At 44.3% G+C, this 24,959-nt stretch overlaps 1 protein-coding gene and 1 long non-coding RNA gene across 8 annotated transcripts in view; both read right to left on the reverse strand.

The window, feature by feature from the left end:
- The window catches only part of LOC116980316, a 19,030-nt gene extending 4,057 nt beyond the window's left edge, over positions 1-14,973 (reverse strand). The window contains exons 1-4 of the long non-coding RNA XR_004413934.1: positions 14,883-14,973; positions 10,978-10,987; positions 4,675-4,680; positions 738-741 (exon numbers count right to left, since the gene is read on the reverse strand). This is a non-coding gene — a long non-coding RNA (uncharacterized LOC116980316). The remainder of the gene's footprint in view (positions 1-737; positions 742-4,674; positions 4,681-10,977; positions 10,988-14,882) is intronic.
- The window catches only part of arid3c (AT-rich interaction domain 3C), a 447,620-nt gene that overhangs the window by 309,453 nt on the left and 113,208 nt on the right, over positions 1-24,959 (reverse strand). The gene's annotated exons all lie outside the window — the stretch shown is intronic.

The raw sequence follows: 24,959 nt of genomic DNA on the forward strand, positions 1-24,959 counted from the left end.
AGAAGTGAGGACAGCACAGAGCTGGTCGGGGGGGGCAGAAGAACAACTCCAGGACTGTTTGGAGTCTGTAGACTGGGCAATGTTCAAGGACTCGGCAACGGACTTGAACGAATACGCCACAGTCGTTACAGACTTCATAAAGAAATGTGTGGAGGACTGCATCCCTACAAAAACCTTCCGAGTGTTTCCCAATCAGAAACCTTGGATGAACTTTGAGATCCGCACTCTTCTAAAGCCCAGACACAGGGCATTCATGTCCGATGATACAGTGGCCTACATGAAGTCCAGATACGACCTTGGTAAGGCCATCAAAAAGGCCAAAAGGGACTTCTGCTCCAAACTGGAGGATGAGACAGATGTTCGGCAGCTGTGGCGGGGCCTGAATGCAATCACCTCAAGGCGAAACCAGGAGGCAGCTCGAATGTCGGTGAAACATCACTCCCTGACGAGCTCAATGCGTTTTACGCACGCTTTGACAGGGGGAATACTGATGTGCCTTCCCGATCCCCCATTCGCTGTGATGGCATTTCAGTCTCAGTCACAGAGGCCGACGTCAGGAAATCCTTCAGAAAAGCACCTGGACCTGATGGTATACCCGGTCGTGTTCTAAAATCCTGTGCGGACCAACTGCCGGGAGTTTTTACGGACATTTTCAACCTCTCACTTCTGAGGTCTGAGGTCCCCACCTGCTTTAAAAGGGCATCAATTATACCGGTGCCCAAGAAGAGTAAGGTGACGTGCCTCAATGACTATCGACCAGTGGCACTAACACCGGTAGTGATGAAGTGCTTTGAGAGGCTGATCATGGAGCAAATCAACTCCTACCTCGACAAAAACCTGCACCCATTGCAGTTCGTTTACCGCCACAACAGATCAACGGTGGATGCGATCTCGCTGGCCCACCACTCCGCACTGGACCACTTGGCCAACAAAAACTCATATGTCAGGCTGTTATTCATCGATTACAGCTCGGCATTCAACACAATCATCCCCTCCAAACTGGTTACCAAACTCGCAGAACTGGGTCTCGGCGTATCCCTCTGCAACTGGACCCTCGACTTCCTCATCCACAGACCACAGTCTGTTCGTATTGGTGGAAATGTGTCAGCCTCGATAACAATCAGCACGGGAGCACCTCAAGGCTGCGTGCTCAGCCTCCTGCTGTGCTCACTCTATACCCATGACTGCATAGCCAACCACAGTGCGAACTCCATCATCAAGTTCGCTGACGACACCACTATTGTGGGGCGTATCACTGATGGGGATGAGTCAGAATATAGAAGGGAGATCGAGCAACTGTCCATATGGTGCCAGCGCAATAACCTGGCCCTCAACACCAGCAAAACCAAGGAACTGATTGTGGACTTTGGAAGGAGTAGGAGGGGGACCCACAGCCCCATTTATATCAACGGGTCGATGGTTGAAAGGGTCAAGAACTTCAAATTCCTGGGCGTGCACATCTCTGAAGATCTTTCCTGGTCCGAGAACACTAACGCAATTATCAAAAAAGCTCATCAGCGCCTCTACTTCCTGAAAAGATTACGGAGAGTCAGTTTGTCAAGGAAGACTCTCTCTAACTTCTACAGGTGCACAGTAGAGAGCATGCTGACCGGTTGCATCGTGGCTTGGTTCGGCAATTTGAGCGCCCTGGAGAGGAAAAGACTACAAAAAGTAGTAAACACTGCCCAGTCCATCATCGGTTCTGACCTTCCTTCCATCGAGGGGATTTATCGCAGTCGCTGCCTCAAAAAGGCTGGCAGTATCATCAAAGACCCACAGCATCCTGGCCACACACTCATCTCCCTGCTACCTTCAGGTAGAAGGCACAGGAGCCTGAAGACTGCAACAACCAGGTTCAGGAATAGCTACTTCCCCACAGCCATCAGGCTATTAAACCTGGCTCGGACAAAACTCTGATTATTAATAACCACTTTCAGCTAATTGCACTTTATCAGTTTATTTATTCATGTGTGTATATATTTATATCATGGTATATGGACACATATATCTGTTTTGTAGTAAATGCCTACTATTTTCAGTGTGCTTAAGCAAAGCAAGAATTTCATTGTCCTATACAGGGACACATGACAATAAACTCACTTGAACTTGAACTTGAACTTGAAAGACAGCAAATGGGACAGGCCCTTGACCAGCTGTAAAGCACAATGGATATCTTGAGGTCATAAAATGAACTACTTATTTGCTAATCTTTATTATAACCACCCGAGAGGTATTGAAACACACAATGAGGATATTTTGCAGCCTCAGTGTTTTTGCAGTTGATTCATTCATTACCACACACATCTGAATACAGAGGGAGTGAGTAAACCAACCTCATATTACAATGTGGGCTTGTTTGAGCATCCACACCAGGAATTATAGTTTACAGTTAAATAAGCAGCCACAAAAAAAACTAATACAAGAAGACACATTCCAGATACTGCGCACATCCATTTTGTCGACTGTCAGGCCATAGCTGGGTTGGAAGCCCTACTTCAGTTTAGCAGATGGTCTACAATGCAGTTTTAGACTTTAGATAACAGCGCAAAAACTGGCCCTTTGGCCCATCGAATCCCCGCCGACCAGCAATCACCCCATACACTAGCACTAAGTAGATAACGAATAATCCCTCCCACACTAGGGATAATTTACAAATTTACTGAAGCCGATTAACCCACAAACCTGCAAGTTTTTGGAGTGTGGGAGGAAACCGGAGCACCTGGAGAAAACCCAAGTGGCCCCAGGGAGAATGTACAAACTCAGTACAGACAGGGCCTGTAATTAGGATGGAACCCGGGTCTCTGGCGCTGTAAGGCAGCAGCTCTACCGCTGTGCCACTGTGCCACCCCATTAATCTTTAAAGATTCTTTAAAGAATTATCTAAATGCTGCAGCTCTTTCCACAAATAATAAATCACTGAAGATGGAAGAATACCTAGAGGTCAGGCAATGCCGCATATACCGATACATGCCTAAAGGTTCTTTGAAAGACACAAAGTGCTGGGGTAAATCAACGGGTCAGGCAGCATCTCTGGAGAATATGGATGGGTGGCGTTTGAAGTGACTGAGCAGTGAGTCTCTCACTTTCTGCTCTTTTATCCACCAGCAGTATGCATCAGACACACGCACTGCACTAAAGCAATCTTTCATTGTGTTATTACCACTATTTTCACTGACTGAAAAAGTTTGAGAAAATCATATCAAAAGTTTTCACATAAGATCTGGGCAGCAGAGTGAACAGGCAAAATTACTCTCATGAAGGCTGATGATTGGTAGATTGTCAGTCAGATGTCTGTAGAAGGCACTGTGGATTTTCACTGTGAATTAGTCACAGTAATCGAATGAGATCAAATGTACCTGATCACAAGCACCAAGGAGCTGCTCGACTTGGGGGCACGTCTGGATCAGACTGGTGGGGCTTCGTGTGAGTGGGAGGAATACCAGGTGAAGAAGGGAGCACTGAGGGACTTGCAGCTTAGGAGATCCCGGGGTGCGTATGTGAGGTCGCGAGTCCAGATGTTACACGATCTGGACCGCGCCTCCCCCTTTTTCTTTTCTCTGGAGAAGGGGCGAGGAGCCCGCAGGCAGCTTGTTGAGTTGCTTGCGGATATGGCTCCTCTGTCACAGATCCAGAGATAATTGGTGCCTCGGTTGGGTCTTTCTACAAGACTCTGTTCTCGGCTGGCACATCGAGTGGGGAGGCACAAGAGGTCCTGTGGGAGGGCTTACCTGCTGTGTGCAAGGATGTGGCTGAACACCTGGATGATCCCCTAACTCTGGAGGAGATGACTGGTGCCCTGCACCAGCTCAAGGGGGGCAAGTCTCCAGGGCTGGATGGGCTGACTGTGGAGTACCTTAGAGCCTTCTGGGATGACCTGGGGGATGACTATATGAAGGTCCTGGGAGAGAGCCTGGCGACTGGGGAGATGCCCTTCTCGTGGCGCAGGGCAGTTGTTGTCCTGCTGCCCAAGAAGGGCGATCTCCGCCTTTTGAAGAACTGGCGCCCGGTCTCTCTCCTCAGCACGGACTATAAAGTTTTTGCCCGGGCATTGGCGAATCGCCTGGGTCCCGTGTTGTCCCAGGTGATCCACCCTGACCAGTCGTACACAGTCCTGGGCCGGTCCATCCAGGACAATGTTCATCTAGTCCGGGATCTGATCTATCTGACCCAGGGAGCTGGTCTGTCGGTCGCGGTGTCCATGGGGACTGTGGAGGCCTTCTGTGCACGCTGGTCACCACAGGAGGTTGAATACATTATCGATAAGAATGTTAATATTTTAATTTGATAATTTTGTTTAAGTGTTAAGAGGGAACACGTGGTGTCCATGGGGACTTTGGAGGCTTTCATGTATACTGGTCGCCGTTGAAGGTCGAGTGTTTTGTTGATAAACGGAACACTCGACCTTCAACGGCCATTTCGTAGATCCAGTTGACGTTGACTTTATTAATTTGACGATCATTTGTTTGTAAACTGTCAGCATAGGCAGTCTTTGATTGTGTTAATACTCTATGTTTATTTTTATTTTTTGAATAAAAGTAGTTTCATAATAAAAAAATAATTTTTTTTTTAAAAAAGGAGAAAAAAACATATGTGGATCCTAAAGAGGAGTTGAGCTTTACTGCTTATTTATTCATTCTCAAGATGCTAATTTTAACACCAAGGAGGGCACAGAACGAGAGCCTGTACCTGTGCTGCACTTTTATGGCCTATGGTCTAACATGGCATGTCAGGATTTGTGCTTACAGTCTCTGGGTTGTTCATTCTAGGCTACGTTATTAACAGTAACATGATCATTATACTGTCATACTCTCTTGAAGCCATGATGGAAAGAATGGAAGATGGTGCATGGAAATAAAATGTGAGAAACAAGGAACTACAGGTGCTGGTTTACCATGGAAAGGCACAAAATCCTAATGTAACCCAGCAGGTCAGGCAATATCCCTGGAGAACATGGATAGATGATGTTTCGGGTCAGAACCCATCTTTAGACCTGGGGCCTGACCCAAAATGTCACCCAGCCATGTTATCCAGAGATGCTGCCTAACCCACTGAATTACTGCCAGCATTTTGCGTCTTTCCTGTGGACAAAAAAAAAATCCTTTATTTCATTCAATACTTCTTCCTACTTTTTTATTTGAAGGTCAAGTTAGTAGCTAGTGACTAGTGTAGCTGCGACATGCTGGCTGGTGTTAGCAAATTGAGACTCTATGACTCTCTAAGTTAAGAAAAAGTGTAAAAAATATTATTTTGGTATTTCTGAGGAGCAGTTTTGATGTGGCACAATTTGAGGGAGCAACAGTTTTAAACATAGTTACCCAATCTGCTCTCATGCTTACATCACAGAATCATACTGATTCTCGCTCCAGTATTAAGGGGTCACAGTTTAAGGATAAGGGGGAAATCTTTTAGGACTGAGATGAGGAAAACATTTTTCACACAGAGAGTGGTGAATCTCTGGAATTCTCTGCCACAGAAGGTAGTTGAGGCCAGTTCATTGGCTATATTTAAGAGGGAGTTAGATGTGGCCCTTGTGGCTAAAGGGATCTGAAGGTATGGAGAGAAGGCAGGTACAGGATACTGAGTTGGATGATCATCCATGATCATATTGAATGGCGGTGCAGGCTCGAAGGGCCGAATGGCCTACTCCTGCACCTATTTTCTATGTTCTATGTTTCTATGTTCTATTACCATGACAAGCTTGCCTGCAACAGAGCCATTCTCTTATCCAGTTGTTACAAATAATAATTGTTTTATTTCACGGTGGTTTAAAAGCAGATTTGACTTCTGTAAAATGCTACCTCTAGCGATTCTCTCAGTTATAGACTCCTTTAGATAGGGCCGCACTCGTGGAAAGTGATAGCTTTAAACTGGCAGTGCTAGGAAACTGCAGTTTTACAAGTGCCGCAGTTACTTAGCAGGTGAACTTTAACTTAAAATGTTAGAGTTAATTTACATTCTGCGGGGCTAAATGTGTGGAGGGCTCGGAGGTTACTCTCCTGCCTCTAACTCTGGAGGTTATACATCCAAGTCTTTATTCTATTGACACTTCACAGTAGCAACGAGGGAGTGTTACAGGGGGTATTATGTTGCAGTAACACTGCCTTTATTTGGAACGAGATGTTGACTGAGTCTCAATCTGACCTGTTAGGTGGATGTATTAGGTGCAAAAGAGCTTTGATAAAACAAATGATCTGATGGCAATCAACGTTCCTGTGTGCAGTAGGTTGCTTTGCACATCAGTCGCTGTTTTCCTATGTTACATCTGTGATCAAAATTGAAATAACTTCATAAGATGAAGATTAAATGAGAATAATAAATGAGTAGGAATAAACTACAGCTGCTAGTTTATATCGAAGGTAGACAAAAAAATGCTGGAGTAATTTAGTGGGTCAGGCGGCATCTCTGGAGAAAAGGAATAAGTGACCCTTCTTCAAACTCTATGAGATTTATGTGGGATTAGTGTAAATGGGTGGCTAAAATTTGGCTTGGATTCATTAGGGCGAGGTGCCAGTTTTGTTGCTGTGTGGATCTGAATAATTCTAAATCACTTAAAAATAACAGAAAATAACAAATAACAAATGAAAATAGCAAGGGTTCCCAACCTGGAGTAAATTTGTTGATTCTGGATTTGTACATAGTTTTTCTCATTGACTGACTGTGTTTGGTTCTGGTATAAATGTGAGGTGCTACACCTTGGCAGGACAAATCAAAATAGAACGTACATGGTAAATGGTAGGGAATTGAAGAATACAGTTGAACAGAGGGATCTGGGAATAACCGTGCATAGTTCCTTGAAGGTGGAATCTCATATAGATAGGGTGGTAAAGAAAGCTTTTGGTATGCTAGCCTTTATAAATCAGAGCATTGAGTATAGAAGCTGGGATGTAATGTTAAAATTGTATAAGGCAGTGGTGAGACCAAATCTGGAGTATGGTGTACAATTTTGGTCGCCCAATTACAGGAAGGATGTCAACAAAATAGAGAGAGTACAGAGGAGATTTACTAGAATGTTGCCTGGGTTTCAACAACTAAGTTACAGAGAAAGGTTGAATAAGTTAGGTCTTTATTCTCTGGAGCGCAGAAGGTTAAGGGGGGACTTGATAGAGGTCTTTAAAATGATGAGAGGGATAGACAGAGTTGATGTGGACAAGCTTTTCCCTTTGAGAATAGGGAAGATTCAAACAAGAGGACATGACTTCAGAATTAAGGGACAGAAGTTTAGGGGTAACATGAGGGGGAACTTCTTTACTCAGAGAGTGGTAGCGGTGTGGAATGAGTTTCCAGTGGAAGTGGTGGTGGCAGGTTCGTTGGTATCATTTAAAAATAAATTGGATAGGCATATGGATGAGAAGGGAATGGAGGGTTATGGTATGAGTGCAGGCAGGTGGGACTAAGGGAAAAAAGTTGTTCGGCACGGACTTGTAGGGCCGAGATGGCCTGTTTCCGTGCTGTAATTGTTATATGGTTATATGGTTATACCGGTATCTGTTCATCATTAGTTGTTCATAAATAAGTGAAATAACATTGTTATATGCTATTAAAGTTGCCTGGGGTAAACGGGATGCAAAAAAGGTTCAGAACCCCTGGCTTAGTGTCTGATTTAATCCTCTTCTTATCCACTTCTTACCCATCAAACAGATTTAGAGGTAAATATTGTTTCTATTAAGAAAGTTTCCATCTCAGGTCTTCACCATGAACTTTAATTCATTGCTACTGATTCTAACACATTCCTCGGATATTGACTGAACCAGATCATTCAAAATGTTGATGTCTTGTTTGAACACAGAATGGAGCATCCAACCCTACAATACCTCAGTTACCATGCGCTCATTCCCACACTTGTCTGATATTGTTGGGATTGGAGGCCTAATGTCTTTGCTCACCCTGGTCTTTTTCTGATAAACAGTGGTGTTGATAGCTTAGTGCTTTATAAGGTTATAGTTGTCGCCTCCATATATATGAAATGTTAGCATCCATTCACGATCAGCCATGATCACATTGAATGGCGGTGCTGGCTCGAAGGGCCGAATGGCCAAGTCCTGAACCTATTGTCTATTGTCTATTGTCTATTGTCACAAAGAAACATACAACCAGCAAATTAAGTATAGCTGTTCTGAAAGAATAATATGACTCATATCCTATCAAGGTGGTAGGTGAGATAGGCACTAAGTGTTGTAATTATTCAGCAGGAGAAGAAGAATGTGACATTTTGGGTCAGAACCCTTCATCAGATCAGCCTCTGGGATGGTGCCTGACTTGCTGATGTACTCCAGCACGTTGTGTCTATCTTCAGTATAAACCAGCATCTGCAGTTCCTTCTTACACAAGGGGGTAGGTAAAATAGATCCAAGGCTCTCCCGCTCTCTTAAGTATATAAATTCTCCTTAACATTTTTAATAAATATCTATTGTGATCTGACATTTTCACACCTCAACATTCTGAAAAGTTATGTCACAGCGTGTGGAAACAGGCCATTTGGCCCAACCTGCCCACACAGACAAACGTCCCATCTACACTAGTCCCACCTGCCTGTGTTTGACCCATAGGTACACAAAAATGCTGGAGAAACTCAGCGGGTGCAGCAGCATCTATGGAGTGAAGGAAATAGGCAATGTTTTGGGCCGAAACCCTTCTTCAGACTGAACGTTTTGGGCCGAAAGCCTTCTTCAGAAGAAGGGTTTCGGCCCGAAACGTTGCCTATTTCCTTCACTCCATAGATGCTGCTGCACCCGCTGAGTTTCTCCAGCATTTTTGTGTACCTTCGATTTTCCAGCATCTGCAGTTCCTTCATGTGTTTGACCCATATCTCTCTAAATATGTTCTATCCATGTACTTGTCCAAATATTTCTTAACCGTTGCAATAAAAGTTTCTGCCTCAAATACCTCCTCCAACAGGTCGTTCCATAAACACACCTGAAACACACCTATCTGAAAAGGTTACCCCTCAGGTTCCTATTAAATCTTTTCCCTCTCATCTTAAGCCTATGCCCTGTGGTTCACAATTCCCCTACTCTAGGCAAGAGACTCTGTGTGTCTACCCAATCTATTCCTCTCATGATTTTGTACATGTCGCTGTTTAGTTTTAGAAATAGAAAAATCTAGATAGGTTGAACTGCTCATTTGGCTTTTCGCCTTTCCTCTGCACTCACAACAGTGAGTGATCCATTCATCCGTGACTCACTCTTAAATAGCAGTGTGCCATGCTCCACTGGGAATCAGCTCTCCCTCACTGACCTTGCAGGCTCCTTTAGCTGACTCTATAAAGTCGCTGCAGAAGCCCAGTAATGCGTAAAAAAAAGAGACAGGTAAAAAATGCTCAGCCAGTTACATATTGGGAAGTCACTTTCAGTAACCTGTATGTTTGATAAACTGACCTGACTGCTGATCCTAAAGTCAAAGAGCCCAGTCAAAGGCAAACAACGTCAAACGCAGGCAACATTGATCAACCCCAGATATTTTATGCACTTTGAACTCATTGTGAACGCTGGTTGTCATTGACTACCTAATCAAGTTGTAACACAAAAATTAGCTCTTCCACTGCAATCACACCTCCCCCCCCCCCTCCTCCCTGCTCCTTTTAACGATATGATTGAGCAAAGGAAGAAAAGGACAAAGGTTATGCATTAATGCACTGTCCATGTTATCCCTTGACTTACTTTCTGCAGGTGCAGGTACTCAAGAGGTTGGTCATGTCTTACAAAGGATGTTAGAAAATATAGAACCTCCCTCTAGTACCCTCACATGTGGTGGCTGGTGAATCCTGTACTCCACGTGATAGATTGCATTTGATCTTCTGGCATCTAGTGAAATATTAATAGTCGGCCTGTGGCCAGAGCTGGGGTCAGGAATGTTAGGGGAAAGGATAGTTTGGTGGCGTGCATGCTGAAACGTTATAAAGGAGGCTTATAAGGAGACTGTATGTCATGATAGTCATAGTGTCATTGCCTTGCTGGTATTAACATGTTTTATTACCCACAGTAAGTTTGGGATCTTATCCCTCAGTGTATATTGGGGACTACATTCATTTAGGTTTAGTTTAGTATATTATTATCACGCGTACTGAGGTACAGTGAAAAGCTTTTCTTTGCATGCTATACAGTCACAAAAAGGACAATACATGATTACAATCAAGCTGTCCACAGTGAAGGCTAATGGGTACAACGCTTAGCGCTAGGTAATGTCCGATAAAGTCCAATTTCAGATAGTTCAAAGGCCTCCAATGAACTAGATGGGAGGTCAGGACTGCGTCTGAAACAACTGACAGACGATAGACACCCATTACACATCCATGTGCCCCGTCCAAGGTGGTTAAAATCCCGTAAGAGCTTCCTAACCAGCATCACCCCGTTGGAAACAACACCAACTGAAGTTTGCCTCCAGATGTGGAAGAACAGACTAGCTACTGTGCCTATTTCCACCAAGATGGGCATCCCAGCAGCAGCAAAGCACTTACCACCAGGTGCTGATGAACACTGACTGAAGTGGAGATGTCTCAACTGACTGTGAACCGGGGTCGGGCGGTCAAGGGTGACAATGCACAAATGGGGCTACAATGAGGGTACAACAACCTGTGACTGTGGCACACAGACCCAGACAACGCAACACCTACTGCAATGCCCATTGCTGGATAATTCTTGTACTACTGCAGACCTTGCACTTAACACTCCAATAGCGCAACGATGTGTACAGCAGTGGCAAGCCACTACATAGCATACGGACACGATAGAAGAAGAAGGACCACAGGCTAGCTGATGATGTAAAGGTGAATCCTCTGCAGATCAACACACAAAGTAGAATATTCCAGAACAAGGATGGAAACACATTAGAAAAAAAAATGTATATTAAAGGAATGGAAACAGGGACATCAATCTCAGTCTAAAAAAAATAATGTGGTTAGACAAAGAGTTAAGGGCCTGTCCCACTTACGCGTCCTTTTCTAAGGTGTCATGGCAACTGAATCACCTGATGCTGAACCACCTGACTAAACCTTTGATAGCTCATACTGTCAAATACTTTTTCCGTTCTTTCTAAATGTATTTGATAATCAGAGACAATGCAAACAATTCTTTTTAAATAAATATAAATATAAATTATTGTCTACTTTAAAACATACTACATTTTGGAAAATAATGGCCCTTTATTTAAGGAGGCTGCCAAGAAAAGCCTGTGAACTATAGACCAGAAAGTCTGACATCTATAATTGATAAATTACTGGGGAAGATTCTGAGGGATAAAATAAAGATGCATTTGGATAGACAGGAGTTGATGAGGCAGAGTCAGCACTGTAGGAGATTATGTCTGATTGAGTTGTCTCTTTGGCAGGATGCCATTAAGCTGGAACGAGTACAGAAAAAAATTATGACGATGTTGCCAGAAGCTGAGGGACTGAGTTAGCAGAAGACATTGGGCAGGATGGGACTTTATTTCTTGGAGCAAAGGATGGTTGATCCTTGGAGCTGGTTGATCTTATAGAGGTGCATAAGATCTCTGGAACTCTCTGCCACAGAAGGTAGTTGAGGCCAGTTCATTAGCTATATTTAAGAGGGAGTTAGATGTGGCCCTTGTGGCTAAAGGGATCAGAGGGTATGGAGAGAAGGCAGGTACGGGATGCTGAGTTGGATGATCAGCCATGATCATATTGAATGGCGGTGCAGGCTCGAAGAGCTGAATGGCCTCCTCCTGCACCTAATTTCTATGTTTCTATGTTTCTAAGATCATGAAGGCCATAGACTGGGTGAATGCACACACTCTTTTTCCCAGGGTTGGGTAATAAAGAAACAGAGGGCAAAGGTTTAAGATGAGAGGAATAAGATTTAATAGGAATCTGAGGAGCATTTTTTCATGCAGAGGGTTGTATGTATATGGAACAAGCTGCGAGAGGCGTAGGGCAGCAATAGATTTGCTGCCTATTCGAGCCGGAGTCTCAGGTTTGATCCTGTCCATGGGTGCTGTACGTACGGAGTTTGTACGCTCTCCGTGTGACCACGTGGGTTTTCTGCGGGTGCTCCGGTTTCAGATTCAGATTCAGATTCAGATTCAACTTTAATTGTCATTGTCAGTGTACAGTACAGAGACAACAAAATGCAGTCAGCATCTCCCTGGAAGAGCGACATAGAATCTATTTACATGTATACATACATAGTGTTTTTCCTGTGGGAGGAGTGTCCTGGGGTGGGGGGGGGGGGGGGGGGGGGGTGGGTTGGCAGTCACCGAGGTACATTGTTGAGTAGTGTGACAGCCGCAGGGAAGAAGCTGTTCCTGGACCTGCTGGTCCGGCAACGGAGAGACCTGTAGCGCCTCCCGGATGGTAGGAGGGTAAACAGTCCATGGTTGGGGTGAGAGCAGTCCTTGGCGATGCTGAGCACCCTCCGCAGACAACGCTTGCTTTGGACAGACTCAATGGAGGGGAGTGAGGAACCGGTGATGCGTTGGGCAATTTGCACCACCCTCTGCAGTGCTTTCCAGTCGGAGACAGAGCAGTTACCATACCATACTGTGATACAGTTGGTAAGGATGCTCTCGATGGTGCAGCGGTAGAAGTTCACCAGGATCTGAGGAGACAGATGGACCTTCTTCAGTCTCCTCAGGAAGAAGAGATGCTGGTGAGCCTTCTTGACCAGAGTTGAGGCATTGTGGGTCCAAGAGAGGTCAGCGGAGATGTTGACCCCTAGGAACCTGAAGCAGGAAACACGTTCCACCTCCGTCCCGTTGATGTGGATGGGGGTGTGCGTGCCACCCCTAGACTTCCTGAAGTCTACAATGAGCTCCTTGGTCTTCTTGGAGTTAAGGGCCAGGTTGTTGTCAGCGCACCATGCTGCTAGGAGCTGGACCTCCTCCCTGTAGGCCGACTCATCGTTGTTGCTGATGAGGCCAATCACCGTTGTATCATCTGCATACTTGATGATGGTGTTAGTACCGTGTACAGGTGTGCAGTCGTAGGTGAAGAGGGAGTAGAGGAGGGGGCTCAGCACACAGCCCTGTGGAACGCCGGTGTTCAGGGTGAGGGTTGAAGAGGTGTGCTTGTCTAACCTAACAGACTGTGGTCTGTTGGTTAAAAAGTCCAGTATCCAGTTGCAGAGGGAGGGGTCGATGCCCAGGTCACCGAGTTTGGTGATCAGTTTAGAGGGTATAATGGTGTTGAATGCTGAGCTGTAATCGATGAACAGCATTCTTACGTAAGTGTCTCTGTTGTCGAGGTGGGAGAGGGCGGAGTGAAGCGCCGTTGAGATGGCATCCTCCGTACTCCTATTCTTGCGGTAGGCAAACTGATCGGGATCCAATGTGGGGGGTAGGCAGCCTTTGAGGTGTGCCAGGACCAGCCTCTCGAAGCACTTGGCGATGATGGGGGTAAGTGCAACTGGGCGGAAGTCATTGAGGCTTGCCGCAGTGGAGTGTTTTGGCACCGGCACGATGGAGGTGGTTTTAAGGCACGTGGGAACAACTGCTTGGGCAAGTGACAGGTTGAAGATGTCAGTCCAGACGTCTGTCAGCTGTGCAGCACAGGCCCTGAGGACGCGCCCGGGGATGCCGTCAGGGCCAGCAGCCTTACGTGCATTAATCCTACTCAGTGCCACGTACACGTCGTAGGGGGTGAGTGTGACGGGTTGGTGATCAGCAGGGAGCACAGCCTTGATGGCCATCTCTAGATTGTCCCTGTCGAAGTGGCCATAGAAGTGGTTAAGCTCCTCAAGGAAGGAGGCGTCGCTGGATGTGGGGGTGGTGTTGGTGGGTCTATAGTCCGTGATGGCCTGGATGCCTTGCCACATGCGTCGGGGGTCGGAGTTGTTGTTGAAGTGCTCCTCAATCCTGAGCTTATGGCAGGATACAAAGATAGACGCAAAATGCTATCTATCTATGCCTTAAAAATACCCACTGACTTGGCCTCCACCGCCTTCTGTGGCAAACAATTCCACAGATTCACCACCCTCTGACTAAAGACATTTCTCCTCATCTTCTTCCTAAAAGAACGTTCTTTAATTCTGAGGCTGTGACCTCTAGTCCGGGACTTTCCCACTAGTAGAAACATCCTCTCCACATCATCCACAACAGGCCGGGCCGAAGGGCCTTTTTCTGCACTGTTACTCCAAAGGAAGTGCTTTGCCTGCCAAATTGGACGTTTAATATGAATGAATAGGTAATCATTTGTTCAAGGTGACTTTTCTAAACATGGGTTCAGTACCAAGTGTTATCATTGTGGTGGAAGGAACTGCAGGTGCTGGTTCGAAACGAAGATAGATACAAAAAGCTGAAGTAACTCAGCGGGTCAGGCAGCATCACTGGAGAGAAGAAATGGGTGACGTTTTTGGTCGTCAGACTGAGAGTCAGGGGAGAGGGAAACGAGAGATATAGACGGCAGTGGAGAGAGATATAGAACAAATGAATGAAAGATATGCAAAAAAGTAATGATGATAAATGAAACAGGCTATTGTTGGCTGTGGGCTAGGTGTAAATGAGTTACAGACAATGAGACTACAAGACGGCTTTGAAACTTGAATTGGTGCACAGTGGGTAGCAGTACAGTGGGGGTTAAGGCACAAAGGTGTTTGGATTCCATGAGAGGATGTAAGAGATGCAGTGGGTGGGGAATTAGGAGAGGGCACCACTCAAATGGAGTGATGCAGTGCAGAATATAGTTCTCAGCATTGTAGCGCACCAGTTCCAGAGACAAAGGGGTAACGGATGTATGGAACAAGCTGCCAGAGGAGGTAATTGAGGTGGGACTATCCCATCTTTCAAGAAACAGTTGGACAGGAGAATTAGGGGAGGGCACCAGTAAATGGGCAATTAGGGGAGGGCACTAGTAAATGGGTAATTAGGGGAGGGCACCAGTAAATGGGTAATTAGGGAAGGGCACCAGTAAATGGGGAATTAGGGGAGGGCACCAGTAAATGGGGAATTAGGGGAGGGCACCAGTAAATGGGTAATTAGGGAAGGGCACCAGTAAATAGGTAATTAAGGGAGGGCACCAGTAAACAGTGGCAGCGGTAGGGTTGCTTCCAGCTTCAGACCCGGGTTCGACCGACTATGGGTGCTGTCTGCACAGTTTGCACGTTCTCCCTGTGACCCACGCGGACCTTCTCTAGAGATGCTGTCTGGCCCATTGAGTTGCTCAAGGGCTTTGGGGAGAGGAGCGAAGAGGGGGAGAGGGGGGAGGGGAGGGAGAGGGGAGAGAGGAGGGGAGAGGGGAGAGAGGAGGGGAGAGGGGAGAGAGGAGGGGAGAGGGGAGAGGGGAGGGGGTAGAGAGGGGAATACCTGACCTATTCTTCATGATTTTGTACACCTCAATAAGATTGCCCCTCATCCTCCTGCACTCCAAGGACTAGATACCCAGCCTACTCAACCTCTCCCTATAGCTCACACCTTCTAGTCCTGGCAATGTCCTGGCAATATCCTCAAATCTTTTCGGAAACCTTTTCAAGCCTGACCCACCTCCCACAAAAGCACGTTCCAGTCGCCCACCCTCTGTATAAAACATGTTCTCTAAACATCTCCCTTAAACTACGCCCTTCTCACCATAAAGCTACTTTGACATTTCCAGGGAACTGTGCTATGACTGCACATCTATAGGCCCATCGAAAAGAGTCATAAATGCCCATTCTGACTAACTACCCTATATAGGACTCTTCATTTTATATACCTCCACCAGGTCTCTCCTCAGCCTCTGACGTGCCAGGGGCTGTCCCACTTGGGTGACCTAATCCGCGAGTTCTGGCGAGTTTGCCCTCGACTCATACTCGCAGCATGGTCGACACGAGGTCGTAGCAGGCCATTCGGCCCTTCGAGCAGACACCACCATTCAATGTGATCATGGCTGATCATCCCCAATTAGTACCCCGTTCCTGACTTCTCCCCATATTCCCTGACCGCTATCTTTAAGAGCCCTCTCTAGCTCTCTCTTGAAAGTATCCAGAGAATCGGATAGTCTAAAGGAGTGGTTGAGGACAAGTACAACAACATTCAAACGATCTTTAGGCACCTACATGGATAGAAACGGTTTAGATGGGTATGGGAGTAGCTCAGAGGGGCATCTTGTTCAGCATGAATCAGTGACAAAGGGCATGTTTCCATCCTGTATGACTATGACCTTAATTACAATAAAGAATAAAATCACTTACCTCAACATACTATTTAGTGGAGATTGATGGTTCAGGGAATGGTGCCGAGCTGGCGGAATCAGCTGCGGCTGACACAATGCTGACAGCAGAGATACACCGTCTATCTGGATGTTCAGCTCAGGGCTCATCACTGTCCAGAGACCGAACAAGACGTCAAATGTGTCTCTCGTATTCTTACCTTCATCATATTCAGCAAATCCAACCCATTGGATACTTGGTGTATTTATCCCTGATTTATCATATGTTGGATGCTAAAACAGTTGATAAAGAAACTGACAGAACTATCTGCAACAATCAACACGTGTAGTCTGCTAGATGTGTTAAAGAGATAACCGAACACCACCTTGACATTGATAGAAAACTTCAAGGTTTTGAACTTAGTGAACCTTATTTTATTGGTCAAACATAATGATATGTGGTAACTTCAATGATAAGCTCAATTACATTCATGTAAATAAACCAGCGAAGGTATTAGATTTAGTTCAATGTCATTTGTTTTTAACTTGTGACTAACTTTACAGGTATTGAATAATTTAACTGTTTTGTTACATTGCGCTTAAATATGATTAGTTCATTTGATGTTACGGGCCAAGTACCTCGGCAAGGTATTCATTACGAACGTGCACGCTTTTATCGTGCTTTTAAGCTATTTCATCAGTTAATGCAAACAGTCATAAGATAGACACAAAGTGCTGGAGTAACTCAGCAGGTCAGGCAGCATTTCGGGAGAAAATAGATAGGTGACGTTTCAGGTCCCCGATACATCACCCATCTTTTTCTCCATAGATGATGCCTGTCCCACTGAGTTACTCCAACACTTTGTGTCCATCTTTGGCATAAACCAGCACCTGCAGTTATTTGTTTCAACATTTTGTTTGCTCAAACGCAAGCAGCCAAATTCACCTGTCATGACCCAAGACATGCTCCCAAGAATCATTGGAAGGCAATCAGGAATTACTGTTAAAGCACATTTGGTCAGATATGTGGATAGGATAGAAACATAGAAACATAGAAAATAGGTGCAGGAGTGGCCATTCGGCCCTTCGAGCCTGCACCGCCATTCAATATGATCATGGCTGATCACCCAACTCAGTATCCAGTACCTGCCTTCTCCCCATACCCCCTGATCCCTTTAGCCACAAGGGCCACATCTAACTCCCTCTTAAATATAGCCAATGAACTGGCCTCAACTACATTCTGTGGCAGAGAATTCCACAGATTAACGAATGCGAGCTATGGGCCAAATCAAGGCCGATGGGACGAACTTGGTATTGGTCAGACTGGATCAGGTAGTTCAAAGGGTCTGTTTTGTACACTAGTTCTATGACATCACAACTTGAAAACCTGATGAATAGAAAGAAGGATTCATATGGATAAACCTCAAGAACATGTTTTTCAATGTTTCGCGGCACAAGTGACAGTGATAAACCAATAGCAAATGCCAATGCCATTTGTATTGAACATCAACACTGTGTAAGTCACTGCCTAGAAAACACACACTACCATATGTAGGAAGAGAACAGCATCTAACATCCAAAACATATGCTAGAAAAGCAGGTAAATTCAGCAAAATATTTGCCCGGCTGAATCCGAAGGTAAAAATTCTTAAAGTTTACAATCTAAAAGATTATTGTGCATGTGCTCAGAAGTGAGGGAAAGCTATTTGACTATTGGATATGAACACCATGATTATTGTGGGAGAGTCTCGGACTGGAGGTCATAGCCTCAGAATTAAAGGACATTCTTTAAAGGAGATGAGGAGAAATGTAGTTAGACAGAGGGTAGAGTGTGGAATTATTTGCCACAGAAAGCTGTGGAGGCCAAGTCAGTAGATATGTTGAAGGCAGAAATAGATAGATTCTTGATAAGTACAGGTGTCAGAGGTTACGGGGAGAAGGCAGGAGAATGGGGTCAGGAGGGAGAGATAGATCAGCTGTGATTGAATAGCGGAGTAGACTTTTCATGGGCCGAATGGCCTAATGGTCTAATTCCACTCCTATTCCTGATGTAAATTATATGGTATTTATTAAAAAATAATTTTAGAATAAATGTCTTGCTATGTTGTCAGGTCTCCATCATTAAGAATGTATTTGTGAGAGAGGGAGTGCAATGAATGTCTATGGTGGGCTTGTCATCTGAACAGGGATTAAGAACAATAGTTCATTCATCTCTTGAGTTTAGAAGAATGAGGATTGATCTCAGATGAACCAGCAAAAATCTTAAGGGGTTTGACAGGGAAAATGCCGTTGATGCTTGCCTTGGCTGTGGTGTTCAGTACCAAGGCACAATGGTTTCTACTTAGGGGCTGGCCATTCAGACAAAGGTAAGAAGACATTTCTTCACCAAATGATGGTGAATTGTTGGTATTTTGTACCCAAGACACCTGTGGCAGCAAATGCTCCCTGCACGCCGTGCGGCAGAAGCCACCTGCTGGCCACGCGGCAGAAGCTTTTAGTTCCCAGGCTTTTCCTTGCAGCCCTTTTTAATAGAGACACAACATTTGCCACCCTCCAGTCTTCCAGCACCTCACCCATATTTAATAACGACTCATAAATCTCAGCCAAGACTCCTGCAATTTCCCCTCTAGCTTCCCACAGTATCCCCGGATATATCGGGTCAGGCCCGGGAGATTTGTCTACCTTCATACACGTCAGTACCTTCAGCACCTCCTTGACCGTAATACTGACTGCCCTCAAGAAGCTTCCATTGACTGCCCCAAGTTCCCCGGTCCACATGTCTTTCTCAATGGCTAAAACAGAGGAGAAATACTCATTGAGGACCTTACCCATCTCCTGTGGCTCCACACAGAGTTGACCTCTTTGATTCCTGAGAGGCCCCTTTCTCTCTCCGGTTACCCTTTTTCCCTTAATGTTTTTATAAAAATACAAGAATAGTATGATACAACACAATGTTTAGATTTAAATCTAATTACGGGTTGGGTGAGGTGGGTGGGGAGAGAAATGAGGCAGGTATATCACCACTTTTTTCTTTCTTTCTCATTTTGCCTTTTTATTTTTTCTATTCCTCTCTTCTTTCTTTCATTCTTTTCATTTCATCCACTCTTTGGCTACACTTGGTTGTCTAGGGGTTCTATCTTTGCACATTTCACTTTTTCTCCTTCTTGCCTTTTCTCCTTTCTTTTCTCCCAACTAGAGCTAAAAGTTAAAATTGAAGCTGTACAATAACTGTATTATTTTATATGCCATTGGTTCTATTTTTGTACATTTGCTTCTAATAAATAAAAATATTTTTTAAATTAAAAAAATGTTTGTATAAAATTTGTTGGGATTGTCCTTAATATTATCTGCCAGAGCTATCTCCTGTTCCCTTTTTGCCCTCCTGATTTCCTTTTAACCTTGCTCTTCAGTTCGACAAAATCCTCCAGGGATACACGTGATCCCAGCTGCCCATACCTGCCCCATGCTTCCTTATTATTCTTGACTCAAGCATCAATTTCACTCGTAATCCAAACTTCCTTACGCCCACCTGCTTTGCCCTTCACTCTAACGGGACATGCATGCCCAGCACACTTTTAAAAACATCTCTCTTTCCAGATGTTCCTTTTCCTTCAACCTGCCCGCTCCAATCAACTTGAGCAAGTTCCTGTCTACTACCTTCACAACCTAGTCAGAGAACCTTTCTCAAATGCTATGGAAGGTTACCTAGCGCAGGCCAGACCCTTGGGCAGCCAGCTGGCCTCTTGCATCGGAAAAATATGACTTGTGGTTGTCTGTAGATATTCAATCTTCACCTATTGCTGCAAAATTGTTACAAATTATGTATGGACAAGAGAGATGAATTTATACTGAAGTATTTCCTTTACAGCATACATCCGTTCCTTGATGATTCAAGATTTTTTCCCCTGTGATCCAGGGGTGTTTAATGAATCATAGAATCACAAAGCTCTGATACATCCACTTCAACACATGTCGATGCAGTCCATCAAACACTCATTTACATTTATCCTACAATAATCCTGTTTTATTATCTCCCCTTTCAATTTATTACACATTCTACTATGACAATGTCGAGATTAATAAAGTAAACTAAACTAAATAAACTAAACTACTTGCCTACACACTAGAGGCAATTTACAATGGCCGATTATCTCACCAACCTGAACATGTTTGGAAAATGGGAGGAAACTGGAGCACTCTGAAGGCACACGTGTTTTCAAAGAGAGAACATGTGAACTTCACACAGGCAACACCAAACGTCGGGCCTGAACCTGAATCGCTCGACCTTAGAGTAGCTCCACTTGCTGTCCACTATGTCCTATACATTGAATATGAGTGGCTGTCCACTCCTCCACCTTTAATATATCATCTATTCCTGGAATTAAATCTGCCAGAGTGGCAATGTCATCATTGTCTCAGATAATCTGCCCATGTTGGTTGACTCTTCAATATTCTGTGCTTTGGGATCCCCTTCAATTTTCACTCACCAGCATCTCCAGTAAGATGAGCACTAGATGACTGGACAACTAGAGAGCGGTCCTGAGCTACTATCTACCTCATTGGAGATCCTTGGACTATCTTTAATCAGATTTTTAAACATTATTCCCTTCGTCATGTATCTCTACACTTTCGACGGCTCAATTGTAACCATGTATAGTCTTTCCGCTGACTGGTCAGCACGCAACAAAAAGCTTTTCACTGTACCTCGGTACACGTGACAATAAACTAAATTGAACTAAAATACTGTGTGACAACATTTTTCATTCAAGTTCTGGGCTTTTCAATGCAGATCACCAGATGATCGCTACTCCCTACAAACACCTTATATTTACAGAATTTGCAATGTTCATGAAAATGCTCCCAAGCCTTGCCCTGGAAACACAAATAAACTTGATCTATTGGCATTATACAATTACTGCACCCTGACTGGAAAAACATTCTTTGCCAAATAAACCCAGAGGTAAAATGCTTTCAGGTTTATTGTCCATCGTCTTATTGTGTCTACCCAGATTATAAACCCCTTGATGTATACAATTTCAGCACAGTTTAATGCCATAATCATTAACTTTTATAACTGATAATTATAAGGGCTGTAAAATATTGCTTGTTATCAATAAATCCTGGTAAATGAACAAGCTGTGAAAGTAACTTAAATTTTTACGTTTTCTTAAAGCCTCACCGACCTCAGGAACTCGAGCCACCAGGTCATTCCTTAGAAATAATGGGTTTATTCAAATAACAAACAGGTGATGATAATGTACAATAATCCAATCCCATTCTTAACTAACATAGAGCCATAGAGACACTGCGTCATGTAGAGGGACACAGGCCCTTCAGCCCAATTTATCCATGCCGAGCAAAAGGGCCCATCCAAGGTAGTCCCATTTGCCCACATATGGCCCATATCTATTGAAAGCTTTCCAATCCATGTACCTGTCCAAATGTTTTAAACTGTGTCAACTAGATTTAGCTCTTAGGGCTAAGGTAATCGAGGGATATGGGGAAAAAACCGGAACAGGATACTGATTTTGGATGATCAGCCATGATCATATTGAATGGTGATGCTGGCTCGAAGGGCAGAATGGCCTACTCCTGCACCTATTTTCTATATTTCTACTTTCTCTGGCGGCTCACTCCATATATCCACCACCCTCTGTGTGAACAGGTTGCCCCTATCACATCAAACCTATGCCCACTATTTCTTGATACCCCTACCCTGGGAAAGGTTCTATGTATTCACTCCATGCATTCCCCTTGTGATTATATACAACTCCATAACAGCACCTTAACTGAGATACTGTGTACCCCATGAATCATGGTAGTTCTTTCTTTCTACCAGTGTGTCTCATATCACAGAGGGAGCGCATCTTAGTTCAATCCTTTTCCAATTAAATTAACGTACCCATAACCCTGTACCCCATAATTTACATGGCTGAGGCCATCTCCTGCACGCAGAATAAATTAGTTTAATTTGGCCTCATGTTTGACATGGACATAGTGGGCCGAAGGGACTGTCCTTGTGGTTTACTGTACTATGTTCTATGTTCTATTCTGATCAGTATGGATTAGTCCTACAGAAGACAATGCATTTAACGATTTAGCCAATGCTGCAAAATTTTATTATCCTGTATCAATTTTGTAAATGATCAATAAAAGACCAACAAGTTTACAATGACAGTAATTCTTGATTTTTTTTTTTAAACCATGCATTTAATAAGCTGACCGTTTAGCCTAAATCGAATCCCCTAAAATTTCAAGTAAAACAAAGCCCAAGAACTTTGAGAAGATTAACTGTGGGCTTAGACAGTAATCGCAGAATTATGCTGCAACATTCCTGGTTTGCGATTTGCTGCAAATTAATCTCAATTCTCAGAGCAGTTAGCATTAAGCAGAACATTTCCAAAACCTCACACTCAATACATTGTTAACATGCCCAAATTACTTTGTTAACATGCCCATCGAGTCTATGCCGATCAGCGATCGCTAGATCTTCCAATAGAAATTATCCAACGCACTAGGGACAATTTACAATTTACAGAAGCCAATTAACCTACAAACCAGTGCGTCTTTGGAGTGTAGGAGGAAATTGGAACACTCAGAGCAAACTCACACAGTGATAGGGAAAACATGCAGACTCAGTGTAGACGCACCCATGATTGAACCCGGGTTTCTGGCGCTGGGAGGCAGCAACTCTACCGCAGCACCACTGTGTCGCCCGGTGCTCCGGTGATGATTCCACAGTACAACATATAATTTTACAACAACAATTTGCAAAGCACAGGATGTTGACACCATTGAGCACTAAATCATCTGATTTTCAGTTTGTATAGCCTGGCTCTTGATTAGGCTCTGCTTATTATCAGTCCCAAGTCAGTAGAATCTCTCTCATTAGTGTCATTCTTCATAAAGGAAGAATATTCATCCAACACGGCACAGTGGTGCTGTTGTTAGAGCTGTTGCCTCACTGTGCTGGAAACCTGGGTTCAATCTTAACTTTGAGTGCTGTCAGTGTGGAGTTTGCAGATCCTCCCTGTGTGGGTTTCTGGTTTTCTCCCACATCCAAAACACATTCAGGCCTGTAGGTTAATTGGCCATTGTCAATTTCCCCTAATATGCAGGGAAAGGATGAGAAAGTTTGAATAACATAGACATTGTGTGTAGGAAGGAATTGCAGATGCTGGTTTACACTGAAGATAAACACAAAATTCTGGAGGAGCTCAGCGGGTCAGGCAGCATCGCTGGAGAAAAGGAATAAGCGACGTTTCGGGTTGGAAGACAACTTCAGAGAAATAGTATGAATGGGTGATCAACGGTCAGCCCATTTCCATATCTCTAAACTAAACACCAAGCAAAATATTGTCCATTGGTGTTCCTGCAATCATCCATGGTGAACTGACAATGAGTGAGATTCACTTTATAGGCTGCTACTACGTATTTATTGAACATTTATGCTTTGGATATAAATGTCTTTCACCTACAGACGGAACAACACTATGTCAGTCTCAAGACGGTAAACAATTTGGAGTTGGTGAAAGTGAGTTGGAAAATCAGGTTATATCTATATTAAAAAAACAATCTGCTGGAGGAGAATGCAGCCTGAGCCACTGAGTTTAGTTTAGTTTAAAGATACAGTGCGGAAACAAGCCCTTTGGCCCACCGACTCCATGCCGACTAGCGATCCCCACACACTAAAGCTCTCCTGCACACATTAGGGACAATTTACAATTATACCAAGCCAATTAACCCACAACCTGTACGTCTTTGGAGTGTGGGAGGAAACCGCAGATCTTGGAGAAAACCCATGCGGTCACGAGGAGAACGTACAAACTCCGCACCCGTTGTCGGGATCAAACCTGGGTCTCCGATACTGCAAGAGCTGTAAGGCAGCAACTCTCTGGAATTCTCTGCCACAGAAGGTAGTCGAGGCCAGTTCATTGGCTATATTTAAGAGGGAGTTAGATGTGGCCCTTGTGGCTAAAGGGATCAAGGGGTATGGAGAGAAGGCAGGTACAGGATACTGAGTTGGATGATCAGCCATGATCATATTGAATGGCGGTGCAGGCTCGATGGGCCGAATGGCCTACTCCTGCACCTATTTTCTATGTTTCTATGTTTCTACCACTGTGCCACCGTGCTGCCCTAAGTTCTTCTGCAATTTGTTTTTCACTTATGTTTCCATCTTCTGAAGAATCTTGTGACTCTAGCCATGCAACAAACTTTCCAATGTATCACAACCAGTACAACTTCTCCGTCCACCCACCAAAGTCTTATCCTTGCAGCCCTGCACTCAAAACTCACAACAAATGGAGGAGCCACCAGGATGGAGTTTGAAGTTTGTTTCAGTTCTAATGTTATTTCATTCAATTCCTTATGAATTAATGTCTCCACATACCACATTCTGAACGGCAAGACAAAGTCAAGTGAAAATAAAAACATGCTGTTCACCACCTGCTAGAAATAAATTATATGGTTGTTTTCAAAAGGGAACTGGATGAATGTGAGGGAGAAAAATATCAATTGCCCCTTGGGAAAAGACAGTTGGCTGTGACTGCTTAAATGACTCAAGTTTAAGTTTATTGTTGTCATGTATACCGAGGTGCAGTGAAAAGCTTTCTTTTGCATCCTAAGCAATCAAATCAGATAATGCTATACATAAATACAATCATGCCAAACAAGTATAATAGGAAAGACACAGAGTGCCGAATATAATTCTCACCAGTGCCAGAGACAAAGTTCAATGTCATAATAAAGTAGAGGTAAATTGGCAGCAAGGTGAAGGCCGCGTACGCCAACAGGATTAACAAGCTCATCAGGAAGGCTGGCTCCATCCTCGGTGGCAGAGTTGGATTCATGGGAGGTGGTCTTAGAGGGGAGGATGATCCTCAAA

Source organism: Amblyraja radiata, chromosome 1 (assembly GCF_010909765.2).
Source record: "Amblyraja radiata isolate CabotCenter1 chromosome 1, sAmbRad1.1.pri, whole genome shotgun sequence".
In the NCBI taxonomy this organism is placed as follows: Eukaryota; Metazoa; Chordata; class Chondrichthyes; order Rajiformes; family Rajidae; genus Amblyraja; species Amblyraja radiata.